The sequence below is a fragment of the Gallinula chloropus genome (genome assembly GCF_964237585.1).
Source record: "Gallinula chloropus genome assembly, chromosome: 7".
In the NCBI taxonomy this organism is placed as follows: domain Eukaryota; kingdom Metazoa; phylum Chordata; class Aves; order Gruiformes; family Rallidae; genus Gallinula; species Gallinula chloropus.
In genome coordinates this window covers 4,741,674-4,754,950 of record NC_140092.1, presented here as the reverse complement: position 1 = coordinate 4,754,950, position 13,277 = coordinate 4,741,674, and positions in this window count along the sequence as shown.

The window sequence follows — 13,277 nt, the reverse complement described above, 5'->3', positions numbered from 1 at the left end:
TGTAGAAGCAGCCTTTCCTGTCAGATAGCTTTTTTATATGCCCACTAGTTCATCTGTTCATTCTTTTAGAACATATGGAGTAGGCTCAACATTAAAATTCAGTGTTAGTGTCTACTATACAAATAACTGCCTTATCAATACTATTTTCATCTTTTCGAGTGTTCATGAACCCGTGCTGGAGATTTCTATGCCAGCTGGGACTACTTTTTGCTATCCAGTCAAATTCAGGAAATCACCTTTGGTATATTTAGTGCTTTAAGTTATCTCTTGCTCTTAAGTAATGGGATTAGTAAAGGAAAATAGCTCCAGGTGATATCTATATAGATGCAGAGAAAAGGCACGTGAAAAGGAATTTAATTTGTGGGGTGCTGGGGAAACACAAGGTTTGGTGAGAACCTCTGTAGAATCAGGAGACTTTGACACACACCTAAGGTTTCTCATTACAGCTGCTTCATGTTCTTTAGTAGTTAAATTTTGCATAGACTAACAATTCAGGACCAACTTGGATCTTCCTCAGTAAACAGCAGAACTGTTTGCAAGGGGACATCAGTATTTTCTTTGCAAGAGAAAATTGTGTATGGGAGGCAGCTGGAAATTTGCAATAGAAGTTTATTGTTAGCATAGTCTGCATATCTCTCCATCACTGTACCTCTTGTTACATGGAAATTAATGTATTGATTATTAAAAAATTGATCAAATGAGCTATCTCAAAAATTTGCTGTTAGACTTTTCCCTTAATGACATCACAAGTTTAGTGTGTGTCTGAGAAGCTGCTGGAGGAGCAGTCTCAGTAAAGGAGGAACTAAAATACAAATACTTGTTTTGGATGGACTTTCAACAGTGAGTAATACCCAGTTTTGGAAACAGATTCCTTTATCAGTATTAAGCTCAGCATTTGGAGCAATGCAGTCCCCCTAATGCCCAGGCCTCGTGTTTTTGTCATCTGTACTTACTTGATTTTGTTGCAAAGAAACAGATTTCTGTTTTGCAAAGGGGTCTGACATTTAGTTGTGTATCAAACTGGCACAAAACATGGAACATTTAACATTTTCCAGAAGCCAGGCTTTCCAAATGTCTTCTTGCTTTGGATTGATGGTTCTTCATTTGACAAAATGGAAACGTTTAATTTTCTTATGGTTTTTGTGGGCTGGATTTTGATCATATGTTATATAAGTATGAGGTAAACTAAGAAAAAAAATAAATGAAAAGTTATTTCAGAATTGAAAAGTGAAATATGAAATTGTGAGTACACCCTCAAGGCATGTTTTGAAACTGTCAAAAGTGCTGTTTCTTCGGAGTGAAATTCTAGTAAAACAAGCTGTTTCTGTCAAAATTGCATATTCTTACAAACAGGGTTTATATCATAGTTTTCACTAATAAGCTTTGCGAGTTGTAAATAATTTTCTTTCATCCTGAACCCTAGGCAAAGAAAGGCAGTCTGGCTTTTAACATGACACCCCTCATTGCATCCCTTCCATAATTATTTCTTCTGATTATATTAGTATCCAAATAAAATTTTAAAAGAGAAAAGGAAAATCCCAAGTTGCTTTCCATCGACTTGGCAATTTGGTCAAACACAATAAGACAACAAGAAAAACATGCAAAAGAAAAAGAACTTGGTAAAGAAGCCAGGAGAAACAGTCAAAAGTTTGTTTATTTGTTGTTTTTTTCTGTCTGAGCCTTTCCCTTTTTTGTCTATGTGTATCTCATGTAACTGATGTCACCTTTCACTTTCATATGCACTCTAAGCTTCCCTTTCAGGCCCTGAAACATGGCCAGATTTTTCTTCTGGCTTCACTAAGATCTACAAGGTCATATTGAGGCTACTTAACTGGAAGCCTAAGCACAGATATAAAGGATTGTCTTTAAGTTGAAAACGCAGACTGCAGTGAGGGAGGAACACAGAAGTCACGTGGAGTTTAAGAATTACTCTCTGACCCTCACAGGTACATCACATAGAGAGGGGGAGAATGTCTTATGGCATATTCACAGGCAAGTTAGATGAACCTCAGGACAACATAAAAGTTTAGGATAGGAATGTAATTATTTAGTAAAAGATAATTAATGCAGGAATTCACAGCCAGCTAGGAAAATGGCAACACTCTGAAAAGTTTTAAAAGTAAATTCTCTGAGTCCTGGAGACAAAGGATGACAACAAAATGACCAAAAAGAAAAAAAGATGAAAAGCAGAAGCCCAGAAAGAACTGTGACTTGATCAAGGCACAGCCCAGCAGTGACAGTGCTTGGCACAGAGCACAGAGTGCTCCTGCGCAGCTCCGTCGGAGCACACTGTGTGTGTTGAACTGAATTGAAAATACTTATCTGAGGACTGAGCTTCTTAGAGAGACTGTGGTTTAACTTGGAACCGTTTCCATTTGGAGCTTCATTTAGTCTAGTCCGCCCTGGTTCCTCGATGACTTTCGAGGATGGAGGGTCAAAGAGAAAGATTTAAGAGGCTCCAGAGTGCAAACATCAGTTGCAGAATAGGACAGGACAAGATTTAGCACACTCACAACACCTGAAATATAGCCATGCACTAGGGGGTGACCAATCATTTAAACAGTTACTCCCTATTAAATAAACGTGTGTGTTTCCCAGCCTAGCTTAACGTTTTAAAAGCCTTGGCTTGCCATACCAAGGCAGCTATGAAGCATGTACGCCTCCCTTTAAAGACAGTGAACCACAGGCCTTCTATTATTCCATATGCACATGATCTATATACTTATATCTACTTTAAAACAAAACAAAAGGCAAAAAAAAAGGCTGTGGTACAAGCAAATACCACCTACAACATATACATGGAAGAAGTTTTCATCTGCTTTATGTTTTGATACGATAGTCTATATTTTGACTCCAGAGTGTGATGACTGTATAACTTTTCACATGAATTTCATTTTTCCTGTCAAGGTACATTATTTTAAGGGTGACAATGACTTGGCTTCAAATGAGGTGAAACCATCACAGTGATAAATGAGTTTCTTGAGGAGGGAGGTTATACCCTGGGAATACACTTTGAAAGACCACACACCTCTGCTTAACCAAGCTTGTTAGCTTTACAACACATTACAAATACTCCTTCTAATGCACATGGCAGTGAAGAGACCTGAGCACTTGACTTTTGAAAATACAGTGTATGTTGCATGGGGAGATTAGTCTTAGTTTTCACACTGGCCTTTTGTGCAAGTCTGCTGTTTAACAGCTGAACGCTGCCTTTGGAGCCTTCCTTGTTCCATGAATTTATTTATGTATTTATTTATTTATTTTAATGTCAGATTCAAAAAGACTGGTCAGGCTTTGACATGCAACTTTGAGCTGCAGCCATAAGGGACAGCCTCACTTAACTGCTGTGTAATTCATATTGTGATACGGGGGAAATAAAAAGTCATGCCAAGTAGTATCAATTTTTTAGAAGCATTTCTAGGCATTACTTTAATAGCTAATGAAACAAGCTGCTGAACTTCATGGGGCACATGATTATCTCGCGAAGTCATTTTTGTGTTCCTACCCTGACAGGGTATGTAATATAACTGAAACAGGGAGAAAAAAAGCCCTGGCATAACCCCTGCATGGTCAAAAACACAGCTTCCAGCCAGTATGGAAAATATGCATCATGCTGCAAAGTTTACTTCTGCTCTCCAGCAGCATTGTTTTCTCACTTGTTGAAGTAAAGGCTCTGTGAATCTTTGAGAGTTGCATCAAGGAGTACCTATATGATGCTTTACTCCATGATATGCTTCATGCAATTCCTTTAAATAAGCAATAGCAAAGCCAAAAGACAGATTTTTTTTTTTTTAATGTTAATTTTCTTCTTCAAGGACTTGTCTGAGGGACAGACTTGATTTTTCTTGTGATTAGGTGCTGAAAGGATGTCAGGGCTGCTGTGCTTGGTAATGTGCTTTTTGTCCTGTTCTTTTGCACAGAAATATTAAGTGACAGACTGGACTGAGATACCCAAATCCCTATTCCCACAGTGCAACCTCTGATAAATATCTTTCTTTTCTTGTTCACTTACTCTCCCTCTATTTTCATGTCTTAGGAGAGTGCTTTCAGGGCTAAGCAGACCTAAATACAATGCAAATGGAACTCAACTGTCAGGTGTGGTTTTTCAGTGAAACTTGGTCTCCTGAGCTCCTCAAAAACTTTCTCAAGCATTAAGCACTTTCTCAAGCAAGTGCAGTCTGAGCGCCACACGGGAACTCATTTCTCTGTGGCAAATGAATATATTAAGCCAGCACCAAGGCACCGGAGCTGTCTCAGTGCTAGCCAGCCTGAGCCCAGAGGGACTCGCCAGGTGTTGGGACCCTGGACATGCTGCCAGCCTGTGTTGGGAGCTGTGGTGGTACCCAAACCCTTGTGTGGTGGAGCTGTCAATCCTATCCACGAGCACCAGGAGTCGTGCTGGGATCTGGAGGCAGTAGCATCACTGGAGGTTTGTCTCTGTGTGGTCCCAAACCCCCTTTATCCTGGACGGTAGTGAACTGGTCATATTTGGGACCAGGAGTTCCATTGCCAGGAATGTTTTGAAGAAGCAGTTTTCTGGATAAGACCTCTCCCTTCCTAACTGGAGGATGTCACCATTTCCAGGAGGGAATGCAGACTCTCCTCTATGCAGTTCACCCCAAGCCCTTTCCATACGTTTTAACAGGTATCTGGGAAACCAATGGCATTGAGAAAGAGGGAAGTTAAAAACCCGATCTAACGCAAAATCTTGGGCTGAAAGAGATCATCCTCCCTTTGTTTTTCCCGCTACGGGCCCTCCCTGGCACCCCCTCAATGCTCCCAGCGGCCCGGCTCAGCGCGCCCGGCGGCGCGGGTGTTTCCCGGCCTGGCCTGCCCCCTCCCGGCCGCGGGGAAGGCCCGGCAGCTGTGTCCCGGTGGAAGCCTGGCTCTGCGGCCTTCGCCAGCCGCCTCGGATGCACCTCGGGCAGCGGGCTTGGCGAAGCGGCAGAGCTCGGCATGCTCGCAGGGCATAGGAGATGCTTTCGAGCAGGCAGAAGTGGGAAATCAGGATTAGCCCAAACGCGAGCTTCTCTTTTCACATTATATATATATATATAAATCTATATTTTCATATATATCTATGAAATTATATATATAAAAATGTATTAAATCCTTCACACCAATATGTGGAAGAACTTTTTCACTGCCCAGGGGGGTTGTGGAGTCTCCATCTCAGGAGATATTCAAGACCCGTCTGGATGCCTATCGGTGCGATCTGTCCTAAGGAACCTGCTCTGTCAGGGAGGTTGGACCCGATCATCTCTTGAGCTCCCTTCCAACCCCTACAACTCTGTGATTCTGTGATCCTACATGAAATTCTGGTTCCGTCTGTGAAAGATGGGGCCTACCCATGGCGATGTGTGCCAGATACAACACAGGCAGGTGCTGTGCAAACTTCCCTCAGCAGCGCAGTCAACGCCCCTCAGTCCGGGCCGGTTATAATCTCGGGGCTCTCATGATGGACTGAGTGGTGTTTTTATGAAGTGCATAAACGCTGACTGCAGCTCACTCCCTCTTGCTGTACACCGGGAGGTGGGAGAGCAGAACACTGAGCCATTCTGCCCTGAACGTCTGCACTAACCCCAGTCAATTAGCACCTGCTTTTCGGGGGCCAGCCTCTCTTGCTGCCCAGATGTACCTACGCAAGCACTTCTGGGCCACTCACACCTGCTAATGCACACCCTGCGTGCCACACACAGGCAGTGGGTGAAGCTGGGTTGGAAGTTAATTGTAAATCAGGCTCTTATTTTAGTTAGTTTCATCCCACTCTTGCTGAATAACAATTTTTACATTGGCACGAAAGGTGAGCTGATGGATGCCAATATTTGGACTGAAAGTAGCATTCATAAGGGCTGGGCTCCTGGTCGGGAAAGGCTGCTCCAGCGCCTCAGCCAGCTGCTGTGAGGGAAATGCTGCTGCCTCTGCCAGGATGTGCTGGGCTCAAAACGAAAGCTGAAGTCCAGAGCTGCTCTGCACTTATTTGCTCCTGAAGTGTTGAGTTTGTTGTTTGTTTTTTTTTTAAAGGTGTGACAGGTGTCTTTTTTTCTTTAGAGAGATGCCACCAATACTGACTGGAAAACATTTAGTGGTTTTCAGAGTGAGGATTTTTCCAGGAGCCAGCTCTCATCCTCTTTGCAACAGCATGTCCCATTGTGCAGCAGTGCCTGGAGCACATGTTCAGTTAATTCATCCAAAAGAAATGCAGTCTGTGTGCTCTGACACTGCTCCGTAGGGTGAACTGAAGCACAGTTAATGGGCGGCACCAAGAAGATTTGTTCAAAAACATGCATTCCTGACCTGAACTAAACCACCCTTCAGAATATCTCTAAGGCTATTAGGAAGATTAACTTTCTATATTTAGGCCATGGTGAATATCCCATCTGTGCCTCAGTTTGGCTTATTTGTGCTTTGAACATCTTGAGCTTTCCATTATAGTCAAAAAATCCTTAAATGTGTATATATGCCCGTTATTCACCCTTCAGTAGCAGTGCCATCTCTCCATCCTCCTTTGATGAGATGACTTGCTGCTCTATCCATCTTCTTTTGTTTTTTTCACCTGATCTACATCTTTTCTTCCCCTTTCCATATTTCCTTATTTCTTCCTTTCCATTCTCTTGATCACTTTTCCCCTTGTCCTTCCTGATCTTCTATCTAATCTTTTGTTCAGGACTGACTTTTTTAGACACATAAAGCGATTTAAACATGCCTGATGTAAATAGCCTTAGTATTAACTTTGTACTATTCATCATAGCTGGTTTTTAAGGGTGTTCTTATTTTTCTTAACTGTCCTTAGTTCTTTGCATTTTCTTAATAATTTGTTTTTCTGGACAGAGGTTTGGGTTTTTTTACCTTTTTAAGTGCTTGGACTAGCAATAAATGCAAAATACTATGCTGGCAATAGTATACATAAAACTGTGAGTTTGTATTTGCAAGTCTAGTTCAAGACAACATTTGGATATATTGAATGAATATGTTTAGTTGTGTCTGGTCAGGAAATATTTTTTTTTTCCTCTTTCAGGAAATAGCTAAGAACAATAAGGCTTTTTAATCATCTAAGTACTTCTTTGGTTATGTTGGAATAAAAAAATCAAGACCACTTCAAAATAAAATGCTACCATTTACAGGTGTTGTTTTCATAGAGAACTCCCTCAATAATTTTGTCAAAATGGATACTATTCATGGAGTTTTCTAGTTCAGAAAAAAAAAAGCTCCTTTCCGTTAAAACCTCTGATGGAAATTCTCTACCAGCTTCAGGCAAAAAGTTCAGCCTTTTCTAACACAGCTGCCAATGCGCATCTTGGTCATTGTGATTTTACAATTTGGTCATTAGATGGTGCTCAAGAGATTAAATTCACTCTAGATAGTATTCAGTTTTTATCCTAAGAAACTGCAGAATAGACGCTGTTTACAATTCTTCACAAAACATATGTAACTTGTAGCTCTGTTCTAAGTAAGTGTTGGAACATTCATTTTGATGGGTGCAAGATCTGTACTGATTATCTGGTATGATGGACAAGAGGTACTGAGAATTATTATACGTTAGATCCAAGCTGAAAATGTAGCCCCTGTTTTGGCAGTATTAATGAATATGTAAACTTTCAATGTTAGCATTAGCGAGCCATTGACAACGAGTTAGCAACTGCTTTTGTAATGAAGTCATTAAAGTCGTGAGACACATCCAAGGCTTTCTTCTATTGTGTTAAAAGCATAAAAATGTTATATGACAGGAAAGTTTTCACTGTGAACCAGTCACTTTCCTATAGATTTATTAGAAATAAGATTGGGAAAAGGAGTTATTTTAAAAAAAGTTACATATTTGTAATTAACACCAAAAAAATGATTACACCTGAAGATGGATCCCTTTGCATAATGCCACTAAGTGCCAATACCTGGGTTTCATTACTATAAATATGTGAGGGAGAGATTGTTTCTGTGGTCAGTGCTGCTCATAGCCATGTTGTAGTGTGTTGCATGCAGACTTTGGATCTTAGTATGCCTCTGCCATGAACTGGAGATTCCCAAGGTGGGAACACACCATCTGCCACACAGCCTCTGAAGGAGAGGTAATACAGATGGAGAGCTTCAGAGTGGTACCACAAGGATCTATGTGACCTCAGAATGTATTAAGCTGGATACGCTGAGCAGAGAAATTGATCCTGGTTATTTCCTCTTCAGATCTTGATTAAGCTGTTCTTACACAAAAGGGCTTCCCCCACACCCAATATAGTGTCATTGTCGCTGTTCTGAACTGTGCCCATGAGGAGGAAAGTCAGATTCCCACGTTTTTTATTTCCCTCATTCTATACCTGTGAAGCCTGAGCTGTGGGCTGTGCATTTGAGCAGTGCAGTGCTGGAAGGCAGCCCTGTATGCATTTGTTTGCCATGCAGTCTGGTAGGTTTTGTTGGAATCAGCAGCGATTTGGCAAGTAGTGTTTAGCTAGGAATCTCACACAGCAAATTTCCCATTACCACTGCTCTACCAGGCTATTTATTTATTTATTGATGTTTACTGTCACCTGGCTCATGCTACAGACCTAGGGTAATATTGGTATCAAAGTACCAATGACATGGTTGTCTCTGCAGTTGCCATAAAAAGGTGTTGAGGGGGTATTGCCCACAAAATTTTGTTAGCATCAAAATTCATAAAAGATGAAAATGTTATCATCTTCCTCATCAGAAAGGCTGAGGGAGCTGGGCCTCTTTACCTTAGAGAAGAGGAGACTGAGGGGTGACCTTATTAACATTTATAAATATATAAAGGGTGAGAGTCAGGAGGATGGAGCCAGGCTCTTCTCAGTGATGGCCAGCGAGAGGACATGGGGCAACGGTGCAAGCTGGAGCATAGGAAGTTCCATGTGAAGTGGAGACAGGACAAGGGGCAATGGCTGCAAGTTGGAGCACAGGAAGTTCCACACCAACATGGGGAAGAACACAGTGAGGGTGACAGATCCCTGGGACAGGCTGCCCAGACAGGTTGTGGAGTCTTCTTCTCTGGAGCCATTCAAACCCTGACTGGATGTGTTTCTGTGTGATTTAGTCTAGGTGATCCTGCTCTGGCAGAGGGGTTGAACCAGATGATCTTTTGAGGTCCCTTCCAACTCCTAATGCTCTGTGATTCTGTAATCTGGTAAAGAACTTTTAAGGCACTAAACAAAGACTGATAGGTAATTACACCTGGTATGAGGATGCTCTTCTCCATTGATCACCTTAATTTGCTGGCAGAAAAGATTAAAAGTCTTGAATGTGTTTTCATGCTGAAATATTAAACATAAAGCTATTCAGATAAAACCTCAAATTACTGTTAAGGCGTAGTAGGAATGTTACTGCTTCTGTGGAGAATATATCTAACATTTCAGTCAGCAAATATTTCCTACAGAAGCTCATTCTGAAACCATGTCTGAACATTCTCAGTTAGTGCCAGCATTAAGTTGGCTGTTCCCTATGGCAGTGTTTGCAAATTTGGTGTTGGAGAGATCAAAAACTACATAGCTTGCATTTTTATTATGCCACTTATCACAACCTTATCCAAGGAAATTCTAGGTAAAACTCAATAGGAGAAAGATGTGGCATATTTCTCAAACTGGGGCTAGAACTGAGGTAATATTTGGTCATGGAGGATAGAGGTCTGACAGATCCTTGTCAATGTTCTTATGTCTATTCGTGTTGTTTACGTTGGTTATGATGAAAAGATTTTCCAAAAGATAATGGCTTTGAAACACTTCCCAAAGATCTTTAGATTCTCAACTAACCTTGTTTCCTTCTGGAGACTGATTATGAGTATAAATTGCATTATTATAGATGGACCTAATTGTCTCGGTTCAGAAACTTGGTGGTCAGCTTCTAGTCTCTGTGGGGCTCGGTTCATTAATGGCCTTGAAACTTAGGACAAAAGCCAGAAGAAAATGTGTTCATGGTTCCTGATTCTGGTTGTTTAAGTCATGACAAAGGCAGGCAGATGTATTACCTATTAGCTAGAACTTGCAGCTCCTCTTCACATTCTACATCAACTAGTGTGAATATCTAATCCAACCTGGCACTGAGAAATGCAAGAGTTAGACTGACTTGTCATCACTTTGAAACACTTCTTTCCTGTCTAAAGATGAAGTGCTTTTTAATCCTGATCAGCACTCGTTTCAAGCTGCTAGTGGTTTGTTATTCAGAAGTGTATGTAGATGTTCTGACATTTGAAGAGTAACAATTGCATAAACTGAAAATAAAATACATGTGCAGAAGATGTGTGTTTGGCAAGTAAATCCATGCTGTCCCTTCTCCCTCAGGTGTTAAAGACCCAACGGTGCAATGAGGATCTACGTGGGAACTCTACAAATTACTTGTAGGGGAAGATTTGTAATTCATCTCTGCTCTGAGGTCTGTTGGAGAAAAACTGCTCAGTTAAGGGGCCTGTCCTGATCCATCAGTTGCTCCCACAGTTTCACACAAGCAAAAACTTATGGCTCCCTGTCAAATGATAGATAGCAGGCTTTCTGGACTCACATTTTTAGCGTTCAACCATGGCTTGTACTCATCCTCTCCAAAATTATCCCCTTACCTGAAGCATCGGCTTCCTCAAGCAACCTGTGTAATTCAAGGGACCAGTTACAACCAGGTGGTGGTTCAGAGGACAGGTATGTCATCAGGAAAATGAACCCTGTCTGTGATGCAAGATGGTTGCTGTTGAATATCATTACTTAGTGCCAAAACCTGCTATTTCTACAGCCCATTATACCAAGAACAAGTTATTAAACTATAGGCTTAGGGAAAGGACAGTGTTTGTATGGACATGAGAGGAAGACAACAGTTCCAATATATACAAGAATAAGAAATTGCTCAATAGTATTAAAGAGAAGGTGTCTGTGTTTGCAGCCTTCACAAGGAAATGAAATAAAAAAGTCTGGGTAATGGAGAAGTCAATGATAGCTTTACCATAGTTGTTATTGCTGAGACATTGGTACATTCAGGGCTTGGACCCGATGATGTCTTGAGGTCCCTTGCAACCCTTAAGATTCTATGATTGATTCTATGATATCAACCTCTATGGTTGGACTCCGTGATCTTAAAGGTCTCTTCCAACCTAAGTGATTCTAAAATTCTGTGCTTCTATATTCATGTTGCCAGATACGGATCTACAGAAGTTGTTAGGAACAATTAAAACTGTTGCCTTTTTTCTTCTCTCCCACACTTCCATCATTAAATTGTCTCTGTCCATTGTGGTATATAAAGCCCAAGACCCTGTCACAGTTGCAGCTACACTTAGACAATAGCACAGCTGTGTGTGATGCTATGTTTTAAGGTCATTTACAAATAATTTCAATATCATATTGACAGATTTTTCTTTTTTTTGGAAGGTGAGGAAGGAACAGAATAACTTGAGACAGTCAGATTGCATAAATCACCAAGAACCAGAAACTCTCATTTGAGGATTTTGGAGGAAATGTAATGCCAAAGAAAAGAAATAGTGGTGAGAACTTGCAATAAGTAATTGAAAGTGGAAAGTTTTCCTGTAGTCTAGAAAGATAACAAGTTGAGCAAATATGAAATACTGCTAAGGGGAATTCTGGAAGTTACAGGCTGAACGCCTTACTGCTGTGTATGCAGTATGTAGACGTTACTGTAAATAAGGTCAAGGTAATGCCAAGACAAATCCTGCTTTGCAAGCTTTTAGATTTTTCACATTATAAGAGAACAATATTAGGTTCCACTTGCGAAAAACATTCCCATTCTTATTCCTGACAGACACTGCACAAACTCTCCTGTGGTTCAAACACTCCATGCCTGTAAAAGTACTCACAGGCAGGAATGACCTTTTCCTCAATGGAAAAGTTACTGACATGGGCAGGTAGCACACAACAGCAAAAAGCCTCAGAGCCAGCCATCATTTGGAAAGACAGTACTGTAAATTCTTCAGTCTACAATGTCTTCATATCAAAGTGCTTCCAGATTTGCATTAAATGATAGCTCAGAAAGAGTAAATGACTTACATTATTTCATGACAGGCTATATCCAATTATGCGTTCACAGTAACCCAACCCAAGTGAACTACTCTGAAAAATGCAAGCCAAGCTGATCTAAATGCAGGGGTTTTGGAATAGATGAAAAAAGGACTTGAAAATAAGATCCATTCAAAGGAAACAAGACAATCAAAATGTACCCTGCCAATTAAAACACCCTGTCCTGATCCAAAACAATTTAAAGAAAACACCCAAATAAGCACTGTACATTAAGGCTTGTTTAGCTCTATCATGATGCTTTGTCTCTTAACCTCCTGGTCTACATCCAATCTGAACAAGCGTGGCAGCACAGATTTCTGGATTAATTTTTGAAGAATGAAAAATCCTTAATTTGAACTAACACTAAAGATTGGCCCAGAAAAATGCTTCTCTCTGGCGTGCTGGAAAGGAGAACAAGAAAACAATAGTTGAAAGAAAGTGTGGGAAAAGAGCAAAAGTATCACTTTCAGCTTTAGTGTTTAATGGCAGTTGGTGGTAAAGTCAGCATGGATGATAAAACACCAAATTAGGTTTTTCAGATGTGGAAGCTGGAGTCTGTTCTGCCCCCCATCAGATGCCTTGAGTTCTTGCTTCTTAGGTGGTTCAAGTTGTACTTTATTGTCCCTCATGTGCTTACTGTTACCCATTTCAGTTTCCTGCTGCAGAGACCTTTTTTTTTTTTTTGACAGTCTGCCATTTATGATAATGAAATATTTCACTTCCCTCCCCCATCAAATTTTATACATTCAGTTTTGCCTGCAAAAGGCGTAGCTCCTTTTTTAAAAATAAACCACCACAGATACTTCTGCTCTTGCTTTGGTGCTTCTCACTTGCCATTTTTATAAGCGCTCCCAAAAAGACTACTGATGCAATGTAGATCATCTTTTTTTTACAGGGGCAAAACAAAAGTCCTACTGTTTGTGTGTGAAACACTTCTGCATTCCATGCAAGGTGCCCCAGACTGTATTTTTGAAGTCTCTTACTAATGAAAGAGTAACTTTTTTTTCTTCTTCTTCAGACTCTAGAGTCTGACCTTGCTTTTCAGCCAACAAAGTACATATAGTTAACTCTGCTTCTGTTGACTCTCCACTTCAGACGCTGTGCTGTATTGATTTTTTTTGAATGACAGTGGAATGCATACATTGCCCTGGTATATCTGGCAAGATGTAAATGGTGTGCTAGGAAGTAGACCAGCTAAAATTGTCAGGATTTCTCTGAGTTAGTGGCTGCAGAGGAATCTAGAGATCTCTAATGAAATCTTGCTTGGGTAGAAATAGGTGGAACAATTGA